The following is a 23,508-nucleotide window of genomic DNA, read 5'->3' as shown; positions in this document are numbered from 1 at the left end:
TGGAAATAAAATAATTCACTGATCATATGTTGCAGTCCTAGGAACTTGACTTTCAACTTGTCGTTCTGACAAAAACAATTTCTGTGTCCAGAGAAAGATGGAAAGATATATATTCTATATAGTTTGTGTATGTGTGTTATAGTTGCCACTATTTTTTAAAAATGCAATTGTGTCCTATTGTGGTGCAGAGAGGGGGCATAACTGCTTTGCAGAATTCTTCTGTCAGTTAAGGAGGGTTTTAGAATCTTGGGAAAGGGCAGTTGGTCCTGGGAACTCGTGGAGAGAACCAGGGTCCATCTGAGCTCCTTCTTTAGATTGAAACCTGGCCTATATTTTACAGCTTTTCTCTTAAAAATTTGTTAGCTTAGTTATTTCCTTTGAATCTCCCTAACCTACCTTCCCTGCCTGAATTTCTGTGAGGTTTGAAAGGAGGGTAGTTCGGAGTGTTAGTTTAAACTTGATATTTTAAATAGTCAAATAGGGCTTACCCTTGCAACAAATTATCTATTGAATCTTTGTATCCAACTTTCCTAACCCCATTGATTACAAAACCACCTGAGAGCTGAGTTAAGGCAGGTCCTTTCTCAGTCTCATGTTCCTGCCTCCCTTCCCCCACCTGAAGCTTTCTCTAAGTGGCTGTTAGGGCTACCTAGTATTCCTCTACTCTGCCAATCTATTCTAGAAGACAATATACTCTCTGGAGTTTGAGGGAAGCTGAGGGTATCCATTTTGAAGGAAGTGTAACTTCAATATTTCCTCTAATCCCTTCCGGTGAAACTGACTAAAAGCCTCAAGTCAGTTTCAAGCTGTTCTTGGCTGGCTCTAACCTGGCTCTGTAAAAGTGTCCTTTTACTCCAAGGGCTCAGTCTATTTCCCTTCAGTGTTTTGTCTCTAACCAGAGTATCCAGTCTGTGTTTCCCTGCTGCTGTTGCCTGCCTTAGATTAACTCATCCTCTCCCTTGCAACCCTTGGTACCTCAGTGTTATATTCCCTAAACTCAGACATTCCCTTATTTCTCCTACCACCTCAGCTACCAACCTTCATCATTGTACCTTTTCATCCACCATATTGCCTTAATTTCCCTACTACATAACCTGTTCCCTTGATTACCTCCAGCCTTGGGTCTCTTGCCTTGCCTTATTCCTAATTCCAACCAGCTATTACATCCTAAAAATCCCCTTATAACACTATATACTAATAAAAAAGTAACATAGGAAAAATAGTCTTAATCAACTTAATCAGCAGGAAATCCCCTTCTATCAGATGACATGGGATAATGGTGCTTTCTACATGTAAGTAGGACTTAAGGATAAAATGATGTCAAAGATTAATTTAAAACTCTTTTCTGTGTGTGTGAAGAAAAAAATGGATGAAAGGAATCCAATCTCCTACATATTGCTTCCCAATAGGCTCTGATTCATTTTAAGCCTTCAAAATCATTATAAAACAGCCAGATATCAGAATTCTTTGGTAAGCTGACTTTTGAAATTTCTAATTGTTCTAGGTGCTCCAAAATGACTACGCTCATTTGTTTGACTTAACAATCTTACAATAGATATTTAGAAAGCAGAGGCTGTATAGATATACTACTTCTAGACTGAGAACTAGGCCTTATGATTTGGATCTAATCCACCATTTAGTGCTTTCCATGTAGGAAGAGAAAGACAATTTTCAATCAGAAATTTACTTAGTTCTTGACTGGTGTGAACCACAACTTCCAGTTTGCCTTTAGTTTTCAGAGGATTAGAAGAGGAGCCAGAAACAAGCTGGCAGATCATTGTTCTTGAAAGCAGATGAAATCAAGTTATATGTAAAATTGGAAATAAGTAACAAATTAGCCAGAGATTTCAATTGCAATGCATTTAATTTAGGCAAAATAAAAAAGTGTCTAACTTGGAAGTTAAAAGATCTGAGTTCAAAACGTAGTTTTGCCATTAAATATGTGACTTGGGGTTATTTATTTAAATACTCTAAGTTTTATATTTTTTCTTTTCAGGGCAAGGATCCCTTACCACCTATATCACAGGGTTGTTGTAAGGGAGGAATGATATAATGAATTTGGAAAGGCTGTATCATAATGAACCATTCTGCAACATAGAAATTATGATTTTTCATTTTCAACTTCGCTTTTATTATTTCACTCTGTTTTTAGTGAAGTCAAACCCTCCCTGGAGTAAATAACCATGCACTGTCTGAATTCACACTTTATTTGTTACCTTGACTCTCTACTGGAGCCTAAATGAACTCATTTCTGTGCATGTCCAGTGTCATATTTGATCCTAATGCAGAGGAACAGCTTGCAAAGGAGAGGGGAAGACACCAGGGATGGAGAATGTTTCACTTTGCCCTTTGTCATGAGATATTGTCACTGTAATAGTGATGTATCCTTCAGAGGCAGGTCACAGTGAAAATGTGGCATTGATTTATTACTTTGCTTTAATATTACCATTTGGAAGCATTCAGTTTCAGGTTTAAAGAACTGATTATCAGGTAAAACTGCATATGAAGTCAGAAAAAAATAGGAATTATGATCTTTGTGAATTCATGTTCATAAGTAGATGCTAGGAAGAGAAGAAGAGGAGGTATAGAAGTTTAATTGAAAATATACTATAAAAATGGAGCATTGTTTAGAATATAGGTTAATCCCTAAATATGTTAGTCACTTTGGCACATGAACACAAACTCCAGATCTGCATTTGAACCAGGGAAAAGATGGAGGAAGCTGTAAAGTACAATGGAAAGAACATGATATTTGGAGGCAGAGATCTGAGATTGGATTTTTGTCATTTTCATGACCTCTATCTAGCACCTCCTACAAGTCAATTAATTGATGTGAGTCTTAGATTCCTCATCTCTAATGAGCAAATTGGTTTAGATGGCCACATGTTTTTTTTCTAACTCTAAATTGATAATCTTTTCATCAGTCATTAATACAGGCTAATTAGTAAAAAAAAGGAATTTTATCCTAAAATTTTTTATTTTTAAAGATGTCTTTTTTAAATTTAATTGTTTTATTTTAAGACATCTTTTAAAAAAAAAAAAACAATCTTCTCCCATGATATGCCACAAAGAAGGGAGTTCACAGATCCTGTTTTCCATCCTTTCAATAATCTTTGTAACTCTAATAAAGTACAGTGATCATTTGTGAATGATTTGACTATTATTAGCAATGCAAGTATCTAGGAAAACTCCAAGGGACTCATGATGAAAAAGGTTGTACTCCCCCACAGAATGGACTCACAGTCTGAATACAGAACAAATCATAGCACATAAAACATATATCACCACATTTGCATTAGTTTCCTCATCTGTAAAATGAGCTGGAGAAGGAAATAGCAAACCATCTTTGTCAAGAAAACCCCAAATGGGGTCAGGAAGAGCTGGGCATGATGGGGAAAAAATTAATAACAACACTATGCTTTACTTTTGTTCCCTGTGAACTAATATGCATTACCATATGCCCCATTACTATGTTCTAATGGTCACCAAGACTTGCCAACCAACCTGCAAATATATCCTAAGGCAGGTAGGGACAACCTAAACCAAGCCATCACCTCATCTAGTAATCTGCTATACCTTATTACCTCAGGGCAGTGAAAATATCCCTGACTGAGGGAGCCGGCCTCCCTCAACCTAAACCCCCCTCCACCTTCTGTGACTTTCTCCAGCACCAGTTTCTCCCTTAGCTGCAGTTACCAGACCTTTTTCCCTCAGCTTACCCTGGCAATAATAAACCCCTTTGGCTTTTATACAAAGAGCTTCTGGTGAATCATTGTACCCACTAGTAGGGCAAAGGCTGAAGAAGGGAAAGAATAACTTTATTTTATTTCTTGAGGGATAAAACCAGGGATCCATCTTGGGCAGGAAGTGGATTAGCTTCCTCTTCCTGTATGCTGGGATTTGTTCTCCAGAAGGGAGGGGCTATTTACTCCTCCCCTCAAGGGAGCTTAGAATAATAGCAGGAGGCTGAATAAAACCTTCAGCCAGGCTCTTACAATTTCTGGCTGATCTAAGTTGCTCTGTATTAAGTATGTAAATGGAATTAGTTCTAGCCCATTCATAGTCAAAACTCTAGCAACCAGAGATAATGTCCTTGTCTCACTTTAAGGGGAAACTCATTGGATCACTGGGGACTGAGAGGAGGAGGAAAGGTATGGAAGAAAATGGTGGAGGTGGCAATCTGAATTTTTTACAGGCTTGTGGTCAATTTATCTCTATCAGCAATGGCTTTTATTAAAATACTAATTTCCCTCATTATATCGATCATTTTTAAAAATAACATAAAAGATAGTCTTCCCTGCCTGGAGACCCAGCTGATATCACCCTAAAGCCCTCAAATACAAGCCTATTGATTAGTAGACCTTCATATTTCCCATTTATTTCCATAACAATAGTCAATGTCAATTCTCTATGAGTGTAGAGTTATAAATATCTGTTTGTTATATGTATGGAATCAATATATTTCAGAAGCAAAAAGAATCTTGGAAACCATTTTGTCTAACCCAATCTTGGATATATAGCTATATAGTGAAGATTTGGTGAACATCTAATTTATGTATGCATGCATAATATATATTTTTATTTTCTTTAGTCATTCTAGACATGTCCAACTCTTCATGACCCTATTTGGTCTTTTCTTGGCAGAGGTTATAGAGTGCTTTCCTCTTTCCTTCTCGAGCTTATTTTACAGATGAGGAACCCAAGGCAAACATTGTTAAATGACTTGGCCAGAGACACATTGCTTAGTAACTGTTTGAGACCAGATATGAACTCAGAAAGATGAGTGCCTGACTCTAGGCCTAGTACTCTATCCACTGCACCACTTAGCTGCCCTATTATCTACACACACACACACACACACACACACACACACACACACACACTACACATGCATCCTTATAAATATTTAAATTAAACATTTATGTACCATACATGTATTATATCTAACATTTTAATATATTCTTTATTATGTATATTTAACGAGCATAAACTAAAAATGTTAACACGTATTATTAGACATGTATATATTATTAGATATATTATATATACTAAATGCATATAGATAAATATATATATATTAGATACATATATTATTAGATACATAATATGTAGAATGTATTATGAGTTTATTTGTTTTGCAAATGATATCTATTATGGCATCATTTATAGTATCATTTTTTCACTATCAATCATAACATGTCTCAATGTGAAACTGATAAGATTGACTCAAACTATTTCTAACAAAAAGAGTCTTGAGCAACTTTAACTTACATAAAACCAATAGGAAGAATTTCTTACAAGAGTCATAAAAAGTTTTTGTATAAATGATTTTTTTTATAACTGAATTTGGACAATAATTAGGAGTTGGATATGACTAAAACTAAAACCATCACTTACTAACCATTTACTATTCAGCAAGCCCTTTAGTAGTTAATGGAATACAAAAGCTTAAAACCTTTGCCTTCAAGAGCTTACACTGGAGATGGGAAGGGACAAAAGTCATTAAAAATAATATATGGGGTAATAAAGTAAACTTTTAAAAATCCCTAAAAACTGGGAATTCAGGTAAGACTTCAAAAAGCAGGGGTGTCTTAAGGTAAACTTGAAAAGAAACTAGAGATTCAATGAGTCAGAAGTGAGTGGGGAGTCAATAGTATTTTGAATCAATCTATGGGGCAGAGCTGAACAACAGGGCTTGATTCACCAGCCTTCCTTTTGAATACCTGTGGCAGTATTGTGGCAATATATGCTCTCTTTCCTCCAATCATGATAGTTTTTCAGATTTTTGCGGAAATACAATGGTTTGAGGAATAAATATATCAACCTGCCAAATAGTAGATAGTATCAGTTAAAAAAAAAGACTTCAAGTAAGATCTTATTGTATTCATGGTTATGAGTGGAGCATAGAAAGACATGAAAAGGAAGGAGGAAAGCTAGAATAAAAATTTCAAAAAATGAAGCTTTCCCAAATATAAGCAAGAAAAGAAAGCAAGCTACTAACTATGCTGATTCAGTGTATTGTATACCCTAAGTTAGGATGAGGGTAGATAGGAAAATGATATATTATAATAATAAGACTATTTTCTTATTTCTTTTCACTCAGTCCTCACAACTACCCTTTGAGGTAGGCTCTATCAATGCTCTTCCTTTAAAGGAAATCTAGGTTGAGTAAGATTAAGTGGTTTGCTCAGTCACACAGTTAGTGACTGAGGCACGATTCACAGTCAAGTCTTATTCATTCCAAGTCAAGCTCTCTATCTACTTTTCCACCTAAGTGTTATGGAAAGGATACAACCCCTTGGAGTAGATAGGGCAAGAAGTAAATAACAGATGTTGCCATCCTCAAAAGCACCTTCCCGAACTTTTAGTGGTGTGAATATAATCAATGTCTGAGATGCAACCAATATATAACTGAAAACAGGATCAGCAATTTTTCGATAGTAAAGAAAGGGGAAAAAAAGGTATTTTTAGACCAGAGAGCATTTCAGGTGAAGGCAAGCACTGGTAGATGGGAGACTATAGACTAAGATATAGGGCAATGTGACTCATCATGTGTCAAAATGGAGCAAGGTAAACTAGATGCCTTCTGAAGTCTCTTCTATTTTTAAACTTTTAATTCTATTATCAGATATTAGGTAAATCTAGCTCAGGCTCTTTTTTTTGGACCTCTTCCCCTTGTTCTTCCATCTAATTAAAGAATAAAAGCAGGTATCAAAAGGACCTTAGCCAACACCTAGTTCATCTCACTACCTTAAATCTGAATCTTTTCCACAATGTGCTCATAGAGCCTCTTATTGAAAACTACATTCTTTTCTTAATTTTTTAGTTTAGTATGTTCTTCAGAAAAGGAAATGAGGATCTTTGTTCTCACTCTGTCTTTTTTATAGCTACTCATGGAATGCTCTGACAAGGAAACTTGTGTTACGTTTTATCTGAAAATTCTGGAGGATTCCTGTGCTACTGTTCTGAGTATAGGCAATAAGTATGTCTTTTTTTCCCTTTTCTTCCTCTAAGAAAAATAAAGTTCATTCTACCTGATAAATTTTTAAAGAAGGAAACATGTCAAAAAAAGACTTTACAGAAAAGGTGAAATGTCAGTGATTAAATCAATTAAATCCGTGTCGTTGGCTCAATGGAGGAAGAACAGTTTATAATACATATTTCTCTATTGACCTAGGTGACCATAGGTGCGATGTTTCATCCTCTACAGGGATCCTGTCTATTATGGAGCTAGCAGAACATCCCTTTAACTAAAGGATGTTTCATTGCATCATTTAATTTGTCAAAGACCATCCCATCATTAACAGAATTTTGTCAATTAAAGTGAACATAACCAGGAGAATGGTGAGTGGTTTGTGTCTCAAATGTGTACAGTGATAGAATTAATTGTATGCCATCCAGAGCTATCTATAGTAATAGAATTAAGGGCAATTTTATTTTCTTAATCAGATTTTTCCTGAGAGAAATAAACAGAACACTGCTGATGAGAGCCAGACTAGGAGATAGAACACATATGCTTCTTTTATAGCACCTTGTGGGGAAATATCAGCAATTAATGTTGGAGAAAGTTCCTCCAGAAGTATAAACTAAGTTGGCTCCTTAGTAAGTAAGTACTTGCTCTCTGTAAATGATAGTTACTTTTTAAGGCAATACAGAGGAATAATTATTTTGTAGATGTCTTTCTTATAAAAACTTTTTTTGACAGGGAATGGGAGTCAATTAGTCAATAAGTATTTATTAGTTACTTACTATATGCCAGGCACAATGCTAAGCTTTAACTCTTAGATTCATGCTTTATCTGAAGAACTTGAACACAAAGTAAATATGGAATATGATTTAGCTGATGAAATTCAAATGCAATAATTGCTCCATTTTTCAGAACACTTAGAATAATAAAACAGCTGCAAACAGAAGCACTTCCTTGTTTATTTAATTTACCTAACCCGTCAATTCCAGAGATAGATAACTTCTCAATGGAAACTAGTATTTTCATTTCATACAGATTTATTTTTAACATATTTGCTTTGCCTCTCTATGCAAGGTAACGGGTACAACAAAGTTGGATAACAGACTGTCAAAAGTATTGAAACTTGAAACTAGGGGTTTAGGTAAGTACTTAAGTACTGCTTTCCATAAATATACATGAGTTTAAAGTCTTAGTTGTCTAGCAATAGCTAGTTCTAACTGCTTACAGAATTAACAAGAGAGAAGCAGCATGGTGGAATGGATAAGGAGACAACTTTGGAGTCAGGAAGAACTAATTTCAAGACCTAGCTCTGACATTACTTGCTTTATGTCCCTAGGAAAGTTACTTAACTATTCATTCTCCAAGTGACTTTCAGAGACAGAGACAAGAGATATATAAATAGAAATTTTGTACCTCTGGACTACATTACCCAAAATCTTTTTCACTCTGTCCTCCTTGCATCCTTTAAATAAGGTGGGCGGAACTCCACCTGGATGCTCTCTCTTTTCTGGCAACCATGGCTGGGTTAGCTCCCTTTTTATTCTAGCTTTTTATTTTCCTGTACTTCAAGTTATTTTTTAAATAAACTTTATAAAATATACTTGGAGTATTTGGATATTAATTTTTAATCTTATAGAGAGATGGAGACATGTATATGTGTGTGTGTGTGTGTGTGTGCGTCTCCAAAGTTGCCTATTTGGAAGAAGGTCTTTCCTTTGAGGAGTTACATATATCATTGAAATCAAAGATCTATTAAAAAAAAAAGAATGTCAACTGCCCTATTTCAGCCTAATGATTTTATATATTTATTATATTTACTTATATTGATTTTATTATAATATCAAAGGTTAGAGGCAATAGGAATAGTGGATAAAGTGATCACTTCACATTTAAGAAGATGGGGGTTCAAGTCTTGCCTCTGTTATGTAGAAATTATGTGACCTTAAATTACCTAACCCATCAATGTCCCCAAGTATATTTCATGTTTTCCCTAAGACTTATTTCTAAGACAATACATTGTAGAAGAGTTAGTATCTGGCAGTGATAAAAGGAATTTACACAGTGTTGTTTCCTCACATTGATAAGACAATAGTTTGGGGGTTGGGGTAGGGGATGAAAAGAGAGAGCCAACCCAATAAAAAATAAGTAGAAATGTCTTCCAGTCTATAAAAATCGACATTTCCCCTGTCTTTTACTTTATGTGTTTTTCAGCTACTGCTTTGAACTCTGACCTTATAATTCAAATACATTTAGCATAAGTTCATTGTAAACTGTTCGATGCCTGCATTTTCTCTTTTTCCCACATCATTCCCCTCTCTCAACTGTTTAGCTGGGCAGTAGACTACAGTGATGTGCACACAACAAGTGTACAAAGAAAACAACCATCTGTACATTTCTCCCTTCCTTTATTTCTCTGAAATGTGCAATAATTCCCACCTTCATAAGACTGCCAATCCACTAAACAGAAAGTACCTCCCTATGTGCATAGCACTGTGCCAGGCACTGAATAAACACTCGAGAAACATTCATTCTCCTGGACAAATATCACTTGTGAAAAGATAAAAAAGGCAATATTTGTGTTTTTCCCATAATTATTTCATATGAAATGTCTGCCATAGAGTCTATACTCTTAATACAATTCCATTTTCATAAGTTCATAAATTTAGAGCTGGAAGGGACCATAGAGATCGTTGAGTTCAAACCGCTCACTTTCCTTGATATGTAAAGATAACCTCTTGTTAACTTGCCCAGGATGACACAGCCAATAAATATCAGAAACAGGATTTGAACCTGCATCTTCCCAATTGACTTCAAGTCTTTCCTTTAATCATTATTCATCATTTGTTTTTTTTTTTCAACATCTTTCTACTTGGCAATGCCATTCCATGTATTGATGTTTCGGGATATAGATTCTATAAATCTTCAACAAGATGTATATTTGCAAGTCAGCCATGCACAGATGTTTCTAGGAACAACAGCTTTCAATTCAAACATATCTTTGTTTGAATATATATGCAAAAATGCATTAGGGAAAGTGATAGAAGACCTAAATTGAATTTATCAACTTAATATGTCAGTTATGATCAGGTTTGATGGGATAAATTTTCAGAGAATCATTTAGTGAATTATATATGGAACTTCATTTAAATATCCATATTGTATATCACACACACACACACACACACACACACACACACACAAATGGAGGCAGTTAATCCTTTTCCCTCCCTTAGGAATTTATAGACTTTGGACAGGAATGCTGATGAGCTTTAGATTTAAGTCTGACATTCCCACAATGTTTGCCCAGCCCTATTTTTATGCTGAATAATTCAGAAAAAGCATTTCAGAATTGCTCAAAGCATATTTCCAGTAAGCAAATAGCAGGTGGTTAAATGTGCTAGTCAGTCATTGTCTTCTTTCAGCTAATGCCCTTTATTGATCTTGCTTACTTTTCCTTTTTTTAAAAAATATAATATGACAGGACCCCTACTTAGCTTTATCATTCTCTTCAAACTCATACTGAAATACGTTGTTTTTCTGTCCTTCAATTATACCTGTATAATGGCAATAATTGTTTATTTAATTATCTACAATTGAACCAGCTATTAATAAAGACAATCACTTTTTGGAGGCATTGCCTAGTGGTCAGTTATAGAATTAGCTTTCAGATTTATATAATATGACTTCTGTTTCAACCATTGTACTGAAACTACTCTCTTCAAAGTCACTAATGATCTCCTTTTCAATAAATCCAATCACTATTTTTTCCTTTCCTCACCTTCCTTGAGTTTTTTTGATAAAGCTTGACATTTCAGACCACCTTCTCCTAAAAGCCCCTTCCTCACTTGGGACTGCATTTTCATTGATTTTCCTGACCCTTTTCAATGTCAATTTTCTTTTTCTTTTGCAGGCACCCTTTCCTTCTCCCACCCTCTAACTGTGTGTTTTCCAAGATTCTATTTTCTGTCCTATGTTCATTTCCCCCTGTTAATCTGATGCATTGTCATCCCTTCAGTTTCACCTCAATAACCATGATGATGTTTTAGAATTCACTCCCTCACCAAAATATTCCTGAAAAGACTTCCTCCTCTGTCTAATTATCTAAGGTGATTTTTCCCCCCTTAAGGACATCAAAGACCTCAGTGGGAGATTTAGAGCTATTCTTTCAACTTAGCCTCACATGGAAAGAATCCAAGGCCCTTCACTGTCCTGCTTGTCATCCTTGAGATGCATTCTAGCTTATCATTGATTTCTGTAATTCCAGAAATTTGTCCAATTTGCAGTAAAACAAATGAGGCAGAGCTCCTAGCTAATAGCTATTTATTAAGAGGACCAAGCCTCCTTCAGCAAATACTATCCCAGACTTACCTTATGATCTGAGATGCCTTCATGTTCCAGAGAACATGTTTTATGACCCTTAAGTCCCAGGTTACTCAAATGGTGCAACACAAAACAGAAAATTTCATTGGTGGTCCCATGGTCACATTGGAGTTCACAGAGTCAATGGCTGGTAAATCCCAGAGGAACAGGCTGGTAGAGCTTCACCCCAGTTGTTAAGTCTTGGACTTATAATTATTCCCCTGATGTTAAGTAGAGGGAAAGCAGAATCCCACCCAAGTACTGGCCAATGTATTTCTAAAATCGGAGAGGACATTTTGTAGGGACTTTTTACCTCATTAGAACATCTCTATTATGCAGTACTCAGATGACCCAGGATAGAGATCTGGAGGTCTTCCTTGCCCATTGTAACATTTACTCATCAGCCCATATGGGTAGGGGTTCTCTAGGCAGATCGTTTTTTTGTGATCAGGCAAGTATTTGCTTTGTTAAGTTTAAAGTCTAATATTAAAAAGAATGTGTAAGTTTAAAGTATAAGTGTAAAAAAAAAGGAATTTACGTAACCTGATCTAATTGCTCCTAATTATATTATGTATTAGGATTAGTTGATTATCCTAAACTGACTAGATGTATATTAATGCCTGTTATTATAAAGAAATAATCACTACCCCTATGGAATCACATTAATTTGGATAATACTGATTAGGAATTAGCACAGGAGTAAAATTATTAATTTAGGATGGGCAACATGTCTACTCAAATAGGGTAGGGCTCAAATTATTTCTCACACTTCTTTAAAATGTGCTCAGAAATAAGCAAAGCATTTTGAATGTGGCATTGTCAGGGTAGAATACATTAGAACTCTCACCTCTCTGATTCCAAACAGCTCCCTTCTACTAATAAAGCCTCAAATAGTGATTGTCTCTGCTTTGTGACCTTAGAGAAGTCATCTTATCTTTCTGATCCTTATTTTCAACAACTGTAGAATGGGCATAATTATGCTCAAATTACCTACTTTGAAGGGTAGTTACAAAGATCAAATGAGGAAATGCTTGTAAAGCATTTAATAAATTTTAAAAGGCTGCAAAAACATCATCTATTTGGTGAAGTTATAAATGGCTTAGTGCAAATATCCTACTTCTAAAATCCATTTGAAGTTCATTACTCTTTTAATAGTAGAATGACATTTCTTGAGTATATGTACACATAGTGTGGGTATACACAAACTTGTAGAAACACACATACCATAATTAACTTATTTTTAAGCAGAACTCAAGATAGATGTGCATTAAGGCATTTCAGCTTCATTATCATTTTTTTTAAACCCTTGCCTTCTCTCATAGAATCAATACTAAATTTTGGTTCCAATTCAGAGAAGGGCTAGTTAATGGAAACTAAGTGTTTTGGCCAGGGCCACGTAGCCAGGAAGTGTCTGAGGATTGATTTGAACCCAAGATCTCATATCTAGACCTAATTTTTAACCCACTGAGCTACCTAGCCACGCAAATTTATTATCATTTAAAATTTTTCATAGTTAGAGTTCTATGGAATGTGTTCTCTGCTGCCATAGAGTTGGGAAAGATTGAAAACATGTTATAAAAAGAAAAAGAGGTTAAGTTATTATGTCCAAATGATTTGACTAGTTCTTACTGGTATGTGATAGAAACCACTACTTATTTCCAAACTAAATGCTAAGGAGTTGCCTGGTTCCCATAATAAGATGCTATTTTAAAGGGAAGTAACATATTCCTGAAAGTGTTAAGCATAATTAGAAATATCATTGGTAAGTTTTTTTTTTCTAAATTAAGATGCCATATGCTAAAAAGCAATATGCAATGCTGTAGAGATTCTAAAATTTAAGAATTGTAGATAGTGTAGATTTTTTTTTTAAAAAGGGAAAATTAGGATCTTGTCCACATAGCAATTATTCTCAACACATTGAATTTAGACTAATGAAATATTCATTTCCCCAAGTATACTTTAAGAAGGAAACTAATCCTTTTCTCGTGTTAATTCTAATTTCATAGTGTAGTTTCTCTCAGATCTTTTTTGACACTGTAACTCTGATACAGATTAGCTACATGTAATGTGTAGAATGCTTTCTTTACATTAGTAATAAATATTTTTATTTTTACCAAATGTCATTGATGTTTTTGTATATCTAAGATTTTTAAAAATATATTTACCTCTCGTTGTTTATATTCACATGGGTACTTTAAACCAAATTAGTTATGGATTTCAATAAGAAAAAAATTAAATTCTTATCTTTTATGAATGTTTTCTTTTCTAGCTTCATTAGACTTCTCAGAAAGCCACTATATAGTTTGTGTCTATGAGCATAGTAGAAATAAATGTACATACAAATACATGTGTGTATGTTTGTATGTATGTATCTTTTTAATACAGAATAATTTATTTGGTTTCAAGGGGTAACTAGTTTCTGTCTTGAATATAAAAAGGCAATAAATGCCAACTATACATGAAACATTAGATGGAAAGGCTGGGGATGGGGAAAGCACTTGATGTTGGATGGATGGAAAAACCTGGCCAGAAAAAAATCTGACCCTAAAGCAATGTTTCATCTCATCCACCTGCTCCTTATATGCAAAGGGATGGACATGTAGTTGATCAAACACACAGAACTGGGGAGACAAACATTGTTTTTGCCCATAGATTATATCCATCTATTTACTTTCGATGCCCACAAATAATGTTGTTCATTGAACAAAAGTTTTATTTTATTATATATTTTATTGATGACATCCTACCTAACATTGGGTAATTTTATTGTTAAAACTAAAGTAGTTGCCATTATCTGTTTTCATTAATTGTTTTGTTTAGCTGGTTTGAAAGAATATTGGAAGAATGCAGGATTTGATGGATACTAGTCACAAATTCAAAGAAAATTCATTAGCATTTATTAAGTACCAACCACATGAAAGGTACTGTGCTTGAGACACACACAATGGCAAAAGACAGTCCTTTCTCTGAAGGAGTCACAACTGAATGAGGAGACAGTATGCACTATTTTCGAATTGAGAGTCATACAGGATAAATAGGGTGTAATCTCAGGTGTGACATATTGCACAGGCTTTCAGACTTTGAATGTGTTGAAAAATTATTGTCCGAAAAAATCAGTCGTGCCAATTTTGTTTTCCTCTTTAAAATACTATTTGCTATCCAAGATGACTTTCTGGGAGAGGAAAGAGAAAAGGGAATGATATTTAGAATAACTATGATGATATATGAGATAGAATATATCAATAAAAACTTAGTTAAAAGATTTCCCTTAGGATACACTATTATAACAAATGGGGCAACTGTTGCTGTCCTGGATGAAGAGAAATGAAGTTTAGGATTCATTGGAAATTGAGCAAAGGAAAGAATGAATGGTTCCTTCCATATTTACAGGACTTATTTTACTATGAAGGAAATATATTAAACAAACAAAAGAGAGCTCCAGACTTGGGATCATAAAGATAGGGGTGTAAATAAAATATTGTCTTGGATATTTACTGTGAGACCCAGGGCAAGTCACTTAACCACTCAAGGATTCAGTCTCTTTATGTATAAAATAAGGGAGTTGGTTGGATTTAATGACCTCTAAGACTCCATGCAACTCTAAATGTACAATTTAATTATCTAATTTCCCCAATTCATGTTGATAATTCATTAATGATTACTATACATGTATATCTCATGTATTTTTTTTTTTACATTTGGTTTGATGTATTATTTTAATTCTCTTAATTCAAAAGCAGTCCTTGGAGTGGCAATACTTTAGATGCCGACTCCATCCACCTCCCGTCCTACTGGAAGCCATAAAATTGCTTCTGCTACCAGAAGTAGATGGGTAAACACAATAACTGGCCCCTTATATGTACTTCTTCAATAACAAACCTCAACCCATTTGTCCCTTTTGTCTCCTTGTCTACAAACTATTCTGCATTGCTATTAGGTTTCCTCCAGCATGTCTCTTCATCTCCTGCTTTCTTAATAATAAAGGTAGTGATAATGATGATGCTTACATATGGAATGCCTGTGTCTTAATCAAGTATGAATCACTCAAAACATCTAACACGGAGCCTTATTCAAAGTTGATGCTCAATAAATGGTTGTTGAATTAATTAATGAAATTTTTTTTTCCTGGAAACATCACAAAATTTGCTCAAGACTTGAAAACACTAATTGACATGTCAACAAATACACAAAATCCATGTGTTTCATTAAGTAGTGGTTGAGGAAATTTCCTTTGGTGCATTCAAAAGAGTACTAGATTTATGATCAGAAGAATTCAAATTCAGCCTCTTTTTTTGGAAGCTTTTAAGATTTTAGTAGACTTTAAATAGGAATGGATGTTTCTACAAAACATTAAGGAAACAACTTGAATGTGAGAGAATTATTAAATAATATGAAATAAGCTTTTGTTTTATGTTATAGAACAGAGCAATAGTGAAAACTTTTGGAGTAGCAGTAAAATAATTAAGCAGAATTTTTAACAAAAAGTAAGTTAGAATAAATAAAAAATTGGAATGATTAAAAAAAAGAAAAAAATTGATATTCTCTCCCTTTTTGGAGTCATTAGTTAAAAGTCTATGAGTGGAGTATGACTCTGAGATGAGCCTCAAAGCCCAGGTCTTCTGGTCTTTCTCCTTTCACACAAAAGTTTGCAAAACAGCAGTATGCGCCAGTCTTCTTCTAGATGTTTCTCACAGTGAGGGAAGGACAAACCCTAAAAAAAAAAAAAAAAAAAAAAAAAATTCTAGAATTTGTAATGTGATACATTTTAAAGAAAGGCTTTAAGAAAATGTTGAAAAGAAGTGTCTTTGGCCAAGATGAAGGTTGACTTGAAAAATCAACTTCAAAAAGACATGAAAAAAAGGTAGGAATTAATTTGATATCATATGTGTATGTGAGTACATGGTACATAGGCAAGCAGATCCACCAGGAGGCTATTGTAGTAATCACGGTGTTAGATGATGAGGTCCTGCTCTAGTGTAGGGCCAGTGTCAAAAGACAGAAGGAAGCATATTTTAGAAATGTTGCAAAGATGAAATAAATGGGCCTTTGCAAAAGTTTATATTTAGATCATGAGATCTAGGGAGGAATGGAGGATGACTCTTAAGTTTTGAAGCTGGAAGACTGGGAAAATGGTGTTGCTCTCTACAATGCGAAGGAAGAAATACATTGGAGATGATTTGGGGCAGTGATGGTGAACCTTTTAGAGGCCAAATGCCCAAACCACAATGCTGGTGCCACATGTGAGTTCCCCTCCCCCCACCTTACCCCAGATAGGGGAATGGAGGAAGTGCTCCCATTGGGCTGCTGGGCAGAGAAGAAGGTCATGTGAGAAATGTCCTCAGGCCTATGGAAAAAGGGGTAGGGGAGCAGCCCCTCTCTGGCGCATGTGCCATAGTTTCACCAACACAGGTTTAGGGGAAAAATAATGAGTCCTATTTGGATATGCTGAGTTTAAGATGTGTACTGGTCATCCAGTTCTAGATTTCAAAAAGGCAGTTGGAGATACAAGATAGGAGGCCTGCAAAGAATTTGGGGCAGGATGGGTAGGCTTGAGAATCATCAGCACAAAGATGGCAATTAAATCTTGTTCAAGGGATCCCATTCCATTCCATCTGCTCTAACAGACTGTGAACCCTGACATCACTGTTCTTTTACTTATTTTCAATTTCTCCCTATTTCTTGGCTCATTCTATACTGTCTAGAACAGTGATGGGCAAACTTTTTAAAGAGGGGGCCAAAGGAAAGGAAATACTCATCAGCAATCTGTTTCTAAGGCAACTCTTTCGAAGTTTCATTGTATTGTATCCTACTTATTTTATTTGTCAGATTAGGAATAATGTCCAGTGGTGAGATAGAACATTTCAGGGGGCTGCATCTAGCCTGCAGGCCATAGTTTGCCCATCACTAGTCTAGAACAATGCCTACATCACTCCAATCCTGAAAAAAACTTTACTTCCTCCTCTCTTCCCTGCTATTTTCCTATACAGTGGTACCTTGAGACACAATTTTAATTCGTTCCATGGTCAAGCTTGTAACTCAATTTGCTTGAGTGTCAAATCAAATTTCCATATTTAAATTAATGGAAATGCAATTAATCCACTCCAGCCCCCCAAATCCACATGAATTTTTTATTTTATATGCTTTTAGATATGAAAATATAGTTTATAAATAACAAATAAATATATTAATAGATTATAAGAAAGAATGTAAAGAAATAAACTTGCTTATGAAATGTTATTTACCTTCAATGTCAGGTGAAGAAGCTGGTGGAGAAGGTTTTTGTGCATTTGCTTAACATAACTTATTCTCTACACACCTAAATGCAAAATTGACCTTACACATTACGTATGATATGAAACTTTATTGCTAAACAATTGCTATTTTTTTACTTTAATAATCTTCATTTTCTTCATTGAATTTTGACTGTTTTGCCACACTTTCCTTGATTTCATTTAGGGACCATTTCAATAAAAAACTTTTTCATAGAAGTTTGTTTCTTCCTCCCTTTCAGAACATTTCAATAGTGTATAAAATAAGTGTTGTTATACAGCGCCAATGCACGACCTGTTGCAACTTTTTTCTGGGTGTGTCTTTTCAATACATTTTTAAATTTTTTCCCGGATCTTCAGCATTTCCTTAATCTTGCTTGTACTGATTACCTCCTCCAATGGGTGGAAGCTCATGATTCAAATGTCCATTCTTGACTTGAAGCAAAAATTCCTGATGATGACTGCTCATATCTCAAATTGCTTATTAAGTTGCACTGTATCTCTTTTGCCTTTTACAACTAAATTCCTCAAAGTCTATCTTCTAGTCATCTCCACTTTCTCTTCTCTTACTCTCCTCTTAACCCCTTACAATCTGACCTGTCAATGTCACTTTTGCAATATCTCTCAAGTATGCCTCCTTTCCTCTGCCACTACCAACATTCTAGGCCAATGCTTATTTGGTGGACTAATGTAATAGCCTGTTAGTGGGTCAGTTTACATCAAATCTCTTCTGGCTTCAATTTATCCACCATTCAATAACTAAAGTGATTTTCCTAAAATATAGGCCTGGTCATGTCACCTCTTACACATTAAACTCCACTAGTTCTCTAATGCCACTAGGATTAATTACAAAATACTCTGGCATCAAAGGGCTTTAAAAGAATGCATGCTCTTTTATCCAGCAATACCACTACTAGGTTTGTACCCCAAAGAGATTTTTTAAAATGGGGATAGACCTGTTTGTACAAAAATATTTTTAGATACATTTTTTGCGGTGGTAAAAAATTGGAAAATGAGGGATTATCCCATTATTGGGGAATGGCTGAACAAATTGTGGCATATGATGGTGATGAAATACTATTGTGCAATAAGCAATGATGAATTGCTTCATTTCTATAAGAAGTGGAAGGACCTAAATGAACTGATGTGGAGGGAAATGAGCAGAACCAGGAGAACATTATACACACAGTAGAACATTATACACAGTGACTGAAAAATTGTGGGATAATCAAATGTAATATACTTTGCTTCTGATAGCAATGCATTGATCCAGGACATTCTGAGAAACTTATGGGAAAGAATGCTATCCACATCTAGAGAAAGAACTATTGGAGGAGAAATGCAGAAGAAAACATATGATTTATCACTTGTTTATATGGATATATGATTTGAGGTTTTGATTCAAAAAGATTACTTTATTACAAAAATGAATAATATGGAAACAGGTTTTGATTGATAATCCATGTATAAAGCAGGAAAAAAAATACTCTAGCATTCAAAGCCCTTCATAATCTATTCCCCTTATACCTTTCTAATTTTCTTACATTTTACTTCCCAGTAAGTACTTTTAGATGGCTGTTCCATAATTAAGACACTCCATGTCTCAGTTCTGTATATTTTCTCTCTCTACCTTTCCTGGAACACTCTTCCCTCCTCAGCACTGCCTAATGACTTCCCTGGCTTTCTCTAAGTCCCAAATAACATAGCTCTTTGATGGCAGAGACTGTTCTATGCTCTGTTGTGTATCTATAGCACTTAGCACAGTTCCTGGCACAGAATAGGCACTTAATAAATATTTATTTATTGATTTAACCTTCATCACAATTATGGGCATAAGTCCCTAATTTGAGAGGATAATAGACCTTTAACTTAAATGCATTAAGGAAACAACACATAGAAAATATCTTGTGGTTGTTTGACAAAGAGAAATGATTCAATCATTTATCTGGAGCCTGTATACATTAGTTCTGGAGTTTACCTCTCCCTCTTATTCTCTCTTAATTTATATTCTTTTGCTTAATTTAACAGAATTTTATTGTGCACCCACCAAACAGTATATCAAAACACTTTGTAGTAGATGTTCAATATTCTCTAATTTATATTTCAGATTTTCCTAATTTCAGTGGCTTATTCATTATAGTATAAAATATAAACTTTTTAGCATGTCACTTAAAGCTTTCCACAATTCTATAAAAATATTTGATTAAAAAATTATACACTTAAGTGTGAAAGGGAATTCTTAGTTCTCTTTGAGTTCACACTTGTGAAAAGGGAATCCTTTGTTCTCTCTGCTTAGTTAACACTTTTGTTGGCAATAACTTTGAATCAACATAAGCTTGAACTAGGTGGGAGAAGCTTGAAAATCACTTAGTAAGTTCACACTTTACTTGATGCTATGTGAGAATAAGCCAGAAACTTAAGAGTTCACACACTCAGAAAGGTGTGGTTTCAAAAGTGAGAACTCAGACAATTTGGAAACTGTGATTGGCCCCCATGAAAAGGGGCAGGGACAGGAAACCACCATAAAGCCATGAAAATCCCTGAGCAGTTAGTCTGGTGAAGAAGGTCTGGTGAAGGAGGCTAGTAGAGAGTGGACTCCAAGAAGAGAGTCACTCCAAGAAGGACAGAGTGAACTCCAAGAAGGAAGTAAGCTTCAAGAAGAAGGTACGCTCAAAGAGCTCAAAGAAGAAAGTCTGCCTTAGGAGTCACCTTCAGCTCCAGCCATTGTTTTGGGTGAGTGGATAGCTGGTTTTCTCTTCCTGTCTTCTGGAGATAGTTTAATTCTGATTGAAGGTTAACTAGTCCTGGCTGAGCCAAGCACTGCAACAATATTTAGTTAGATAGGGTAATGTCTTTTCTACCCTCTTGTATTTCTCTACTTTATAAATAAAAGATTTATAATTTTCATATATTTAGCCAAACCATTAATTTTAACACTTGCATAAGAAGACACTTAACAAGTAATCAATGACCTTGAACTACCTCAGAGAGCTTATGTTACTGAGATGCAATCATCCCTTAATTTAAGCATGTCATTTCATTCAATTACAAGATAACTAGTCAAACTTCAATAAAAGGCAATTCATTTAAACATCAGAATTTGATATAATATATATTAATTAAACATGGGTCTTCTGCACTAGATTGTATTCATAGCGTCTGCCTTTAGAAACAGTATCTTAAGCTCTCTTGATTTTTCTGTTTTAATTTAGTATTAATTTGGTATCTTTTTCTAGTCATATCATTGTTGCAAACTCTTCCTGTGGGGTTCCCCTCACCCTTTTTGCCCTTCATTTTGCTTGGAGCCATTATTATATTTATAAGCATTCAAACCCTTCGGTATTCTCTATTCACACCTGACCTGGAGAGAGATGTCCTTGTCTTTGCAGGATGGAACAAATTTCTATCCCTCTGTGATCTTAGCAATGCATTTTTGTATTTTAAAAACAAATTTCTTGCTATGGCTAGGAAGGCGATTTAATCTCCACATGTACATGTTAACATAGGTGTTTATGATTTTAAATTATATAATGTGTAATCACTTTGCAATAAAGTAATATTTGATCACAAAGTCAACAACACAATTTACAAAAACTTAAGAAAAAGTTGCAATATATTTATTCCTTTTTGTTGTAAAAATAAAGAAATTCATAAAATCGGTTGTATCTTTTATAAAGGAAAGTGATGACTGATTTTTAAAATAAAAAATGCATGGAGGTCAGTCAATAAGAAATTTTGTATTATAGAAAGTGCTTATGTTCTGGGGGCTTTGTATTGGAGTTAAAAAGAAAGGCAGAACACATTCTATTTTCTCGAATAAGTCTAAAGGAGAGAAGCAATTTAGAAACATTATGTAGAGACAATATACATGTAGTGTATATATACACATATAGCTAGATAGATATCAATGTGATAAATTGGAAGTATTTGCAGAAGGAAGGCATTATCATTAAATGGGCTAGGGAAAGATTTTTTGTAGAAGGTAGGATTTTAACTAGGACATGAAGATAATCAGGAAAATCAGTAGGCAGAAATGAGTAGGTAGAGAATTCTATACATGTGATACAGCTAATTAAAATGTACTGAGTCAAGAAATGGAGTGTCTTGGGTAATGAATAGCAAGGAGACCAGTGTCTTTGGACCACAATGTATGTGGAGATGAGTAATGTATAAAAACACTGGAAAGGTAAAATGGGCCAGGTTATAAAGGGCTTTGAATAACAAACAGAGGCGTTTACATTGACCCTAGAAGAAACATCAAGGAACTGAATTTATTAGAGGGAAATATGGTCAGATCTGCAAATTAGAAAATTAGTTTGACAGGTCAGTGGAGCATAGATGGGAGTGGAGAAAGTCTTCTTCACTTGGGAGGAAGACCAAACAGAAGACTTTTGAAATAGTCCAGGGATAAGGTGATTACCTGCATTACAAGAGTAGAGGAGGGGGAATATATGAGAGATGTTTTGAAGATAAAATCAACAGGATTTGGCCAAGAGAATGGAGATGAGATAAGAGAGGGAGGAGTCCAGGAAGTCACCTAGGTTGTGAACCTGGGTTTGCAAGGCTTGTGATATCCTTCAAATCATAGGGAAATTATTAAGTGGGGAGAATATCAGGGAAAAACTAATGGGTTCTGCTTTGGGCATGTTGAGTTTAAAATGTCTGGGAACATCCATTTGAGAAATTCACTAAGCATTTAGAGATTCAAGTTAAGTCTGGATAAATAGATCTGAAAATCATCAGCATAATTGAATCCATAGAAGATGATGAGATTACCAATTAAAACTTGTTTATAACAAAAAGTGACAATGGCTCAAAAGAGAGCCCTGAGGGCTGCTCAATGGTTAGTGGGTGTGACTGGTCTGAAGATACAGAAAAAGAGCCTGAGGAGAGGTCAGAGGAGGACAAAGTTAGAGTAGTGTCATGAAAACTTTGAGAAAAGAGTGTTATAGAGAAGGGTGTGTTTGACAGTGTTAAAGTTGCAGAAGTCAAAGAAGAGGACTAACTAAAGGGTATTTGATTTGGCAATTGCTAGGTCACTGACAACTTTGGAGAGAATAGTCTCAATTGAATGATGAGTGTCAAAGCCAGTCACATAGAAAAAGTAGACTGTATACACCAACATCTACTCACTTTAGTCTCATATATTACAACTTGCAAGAATTTGAGATAAGATAGAAAACATGCTTGCACCAATTGATGAAATGTGAAAAATGGTATAATCTCAGTCAATAGCCAATAAAAGTTTATTAAGTGTTTACTTTATGTGCTATTAACATCAAGAAAACAAAGTTTCTCCACTAGCCAGCACCACACCATCCATGCATGGAACCCTTTAGTTAAAGAAAATGGAGACATTTTGAATGGTGCCAGTAAGTTCAATTACCTGGGCAGTACACTTTCCAGGGATGTTCACAAGAAGTCAGAAGCAAAACAAGGTCAATCTAAAGGTCTTATGAAGGTCTTTGATATCAATTGTGTGTGAAATAATTTCGCCCTTTACCCAATTTGAATAGATCTCTGCCCTTCATAACGTGATGATTCTACCTCTCTGTTAATTCTTTATCAATATTATCCAGTTAAATGTGATTTCATGTGGGTAGCAATGATTTCTTTTGTGCTAAGAGACATTAATATATGTTTAGTCAGTTAAGGATAATCAACTAATCCTAATCCATAACATTATTAAGAGTAATTAGAGTCATTTAACGGATTCCTTCTTATATTAGACTTTAAATTTAAAGACTTTATGTCTTGTTTTACTTTATAAACTTATTGACTTTTGACATATAAACTTTTCTACATTAGACTTTAAACTTCTCAGCATATGCACTTGCCTAATCATAAAATGTCTTAGCTAGAGGACCTCCATCCATAGGACCTTATGAGTAGAGTAAGAGGTGTGACCTCCAT

The sequence above is a fragment of the Gracilinanus agilis genome, chromosome 3 (assembly GCF_016433145.1).
Source record: "Gracilinanus agilis isolate LMUSP501 chromosome 3, AgileGrace, whole genome shotgun sequence".
Taxonomy (NCBI): Eukaryota; Metazoa; Chordata; class Mammalia; order Didelphimorphia; family Didelphidae; genus Gracilinanus; species Gracilinanus agilis.
Note: the sequence above shows the minus strand (reverse complement) of the source record.